A 3,592-nucleotide genomic window follows, 5' to 3' on the forward strand; every position below is an offset into this window, starting at 1 on the left:
ATAATTAAGCTAGAGAATAGAAGGTTGATTCTTAATAATTAAACCTGCTGAACTATGAATTGTTTCCGTTTTCTCAGATGACAAGGCACGGAATCATACTAAAAACCTACAATTCCTCAGCTGTTCTAGTTAGATGAATCAGCAGCAACATGGAACCAGCATGCCTCCAATTTTACTCTTAGTTTAGTGCTGGCAAAAAGTTCAGGTGGAGGGTTAAGCGTCTAGCTAATCTGTTCAAGTTTTTGTGAACCGTGACCATCAGTTGTGATGATTTGATTGCTCGAGAAAAAGGGTGTTATTTTTAATTAATTTACAAAACAACCATGGACATGCAGGCACTGTCAGCCAGGGAAATGGTGAGCTACGACGATGCCCGTGATTATGTGACATCCCTGTTCATCATGCTGAAGAAGGAACCAGTCATCTTGTTCCGCATCGAGTTCCTGGTGGTCCTCGTCACGCTGCTCTTCTTCGCCATGTTCCTCATGGATTTCTTTCGCCGCATCATCCACAACCCATTCATGAGGGCCGTCTTCAGCATCTTCGACGGCGTCTCCGACTCCATTGTCTTGTACCTCCTGGGGGCCATGCAGTCGGCGCCTTCCAAGAACCAGCTGTTCCCGATCTGGGCTCTTGTGCTCGTCAATTTCCGCTACAGCGCAGATTACATCTCCGGCTACGGCGTTCCTGACCGCCGCGGACGGAGGTTCACCGAGTGGAGGAACGTGTTCAAGCTCCTGGGGTCGGCATTCTTGACTTGGACGCGTGGATCCAGCTTCACGGCTCCACTCTGGTCCGTCTGGTGCCTGCAGATAGTGAGGAGCGCGTACAGATTCCACTCACACAATCTGGCATTTCGCTCCCTCTGGCATGGCGGGAGCTCGCACCTGGTTGCAGAGCACATGCGTGCCAGGTACAGCAACTCGCAACCAGCAGCCGGCCCAGTGACGATGGAAGACTACAGCTACTTGGTGTATGGAGAAACAAGGCGGAATTTCAAGCTAAAGAAGCCTCAGTATGCATTGTCTGCTCACCGGCCAAGAAAGATCTGGCAAGCTAGATGTTGTTGTGTAAGAGTCGTCTTCAATACCAGCAGCCGCACGTCCCAGCAGGAGTCGTCGCCACTGATCACGCTGGACAAAGTCTGGAAGTACTGTCCCATTCACCAGCCACATAACCAGGAGGAGGAAGAGGACCTAAAGAAGGACAATGACCTAAAGGATATCCCTTTGGCCTTCGCCTTGTCAAGGCTGCTTCGGTGCAGGTTTGAGGATGTGCCGCTGCAAGCAAGTATCTTTGAAATACACCGTGAGCTGATCAAGAGCATAATTGGTGGGAAGCTGGGCACCAGCGATGTCCTCAGGATCATGGAGCTGCAGCTTGCCTTCAATTCGTCCATGACTATTTCAACACCCGCTACCCCATGGTGTTCTGGTGTGGGCGCCTGTCTCTGTTCATCACTCTGTTTCTGTCCGTGCTGACAATCGGTGCTGTCTGCTGGCTTGCTGTGGATATCCGTAGGATCTATAAGCCCCCAGATGGCGAGCTTGCCAATCTGGTCAAGGGCTTTAATATTGACATGCTCATTACATGGGCATTCATTTTGCTGATGATTGCCAAGGAGGTCTGGGAGATGGTGACCTACTTACTCTCCGACTGGACAAGCTTAATCCTGGTGTGCGAGTATGTGCAGAGGAAGTGCAAGAGGATCAGAGGATCTATAGACACAAGGATGGATCGCATATTATTATGGTTTTCCAGAGCTAAGATTACTAATAAGAGGTGGCATGGACATCTTGACCAGTATGTCTTCCTGCAGTCGTATGAGGACAGACCAAGATTTTGGAATTTTGTTCACAACCTAACTACCGGAATAATTCCAAAGAAAGACGACGGGGCAAAGCTCAGTAGTGCCATCACAGTTCCCGAGTGTGTCAAGAAGGCAGTTCTGGAGAAGCTCAGCATAATGGTGGAGGAAAAAAAAGATTGTAGTCTGCCCAAGGACCAAGATTGTAGTCTGCCCAAGGACCAAGATTGTAGTTTGCCCAAGGAAAAACAAGATTCTAATCTTCCCATGGACCTCAAGGCATTGTCCAACAGCAACCTTAGCGAGCAGTTGCAGAACTACAAGTCTTACACCACACCACCGATGAGCACCGACATCGTCCTGCCGACAAGCTCTCACATCATTCTTGCGTGGCACATCGCGACCAGCCTCTGCGAAATGGAGCTTGCGAATAATCACGGTGTCAACTTGAGCAAACCTGGGTTTCCGCGCTCGCTGTTGTGTTGGTTGACTTCTTGCTGCTCCTCCAAACCTTATCTTATGGATTTGGGTGAGAAGAAAGATGGTATCTTGTCATGGTTCACAAATAGCTGCTCGTCAAAGTCAAATGGGAAGTTGCCTGACGAGCTTCGGGAGTCATACACCATTGCAAATAGCTTATCGCGGTACTGTGCATATCTGCTGGTTGCAAAGCCTGACCTGACCCCTGATAGTTTTCTTGTTCCCAAGATAGTCTTCCAGAAAACCGTCAAGAGTGCTCGTGACGGCATCCTGAAAAATTGTGATTCACTAGAGAGCAGGCGCATAAAACTGAATGAAGCAGACGAGCCTATCGAAAACTCCGAAGAAGAAGATGTATTGAAACAGGGTGCAGCACTGGGCAAGGAACTGCTCAAAATTCCAACTGATGGAATTCGTTGGAAGATCCTGGAAGAGGTATTGGACTAAGTTACTTATACACATTGCGCCCACGCGGAATGCACACGCGCACAGGAAGTGTCTCTCTGGAGGGGAGTTCATAACCCACATATGGGCATTGCTTTGGCACTATGGCATTCAGAAGAGTAGCTTGTGGCCAAATGAAGTTGCACTAGCAAACCGTGCCCCTGCAGCGCCTGAGAATGATGGTGTCCGAAATGCAAACAATATGGACAAAACAGTGCAAGTTTGTGCAGACGGAAGTGCCGAGCAGACTGGCGCTAATGTTCGTGAACCGGATGAGATCATGGGAACCCAGGAGCATAAGACAAGAAACTCTAGGAGAGTGCAAACAAGAATGGAGAGAACAGAGAGTTCAGAAATCGAGGAGGGGTCAACCGATGCCATAGCGGAGGACAGAAATTTTCAGAGAGGAATGGCTGGTCAAACCCAAAAACAGGAGTGAGGCGAACAAGCTAGGTTGAAGGCATAGTTCCAGAGCAGCGCAACATGACCTGAATGGCGTGCCTGAATTATGCCATAAGTTCCGCAACAAGATCGCGAGCCTGCACCGAGAATATGTTGATCTTCTATTTGGGGACTTGATTCCCTTTGTTATATGGATGTTGTTCTTTCTTTCTTTCTTTTTTCCATAATACATCTGAGTTCTTTGTGATAGTACGTATATTTTATTGGACTCTCACCTCATACGTTTGTGATAGTGCGAGAGCAGACTGTTATGCACATTCTACCTTATTATCGCGCCTTTATAAATTATACCTTAATGCTCAATTTGGAATTCCGTTATTGCTCACCAACAGAAACAATGGTCATCTTTTTATAAAACAGGAACACATGCAACTCTCTACTCTCACCGAACCTTACCGG

At 48.0% G+C, this 3,592-nt stretch overlaps 1 pseudogene; it reads left to right on the forward strand.

Annotated features, from left to right (window-relative positions):
* The first annotated feature begins 323 nt into the window (after positions 1 to 323).
* On the forward strand, positions 324 to 3,170 carry LOC119309645 (annotated as a pseudogene).
* The last annotated feature ends 422 nt before the right edge of the window (positions 3,171 to 3,592 follow it).

Source organism: Triticum dicoccoides, chromosome 5B (assembly GCF_002162155.2).
Source record: "Triticum dicoccoides isolate Atlit2015 ecotype Zavitan chromosome 5B, WEW_v2.0, whole genome shotgun sequence".
Lineage (NCBI taxonomy): Eukaryota > Viridiplantae > Streptophyta > Magnoliopsida > Poales > Poaceae > Triticum > Triticum dicoccoides.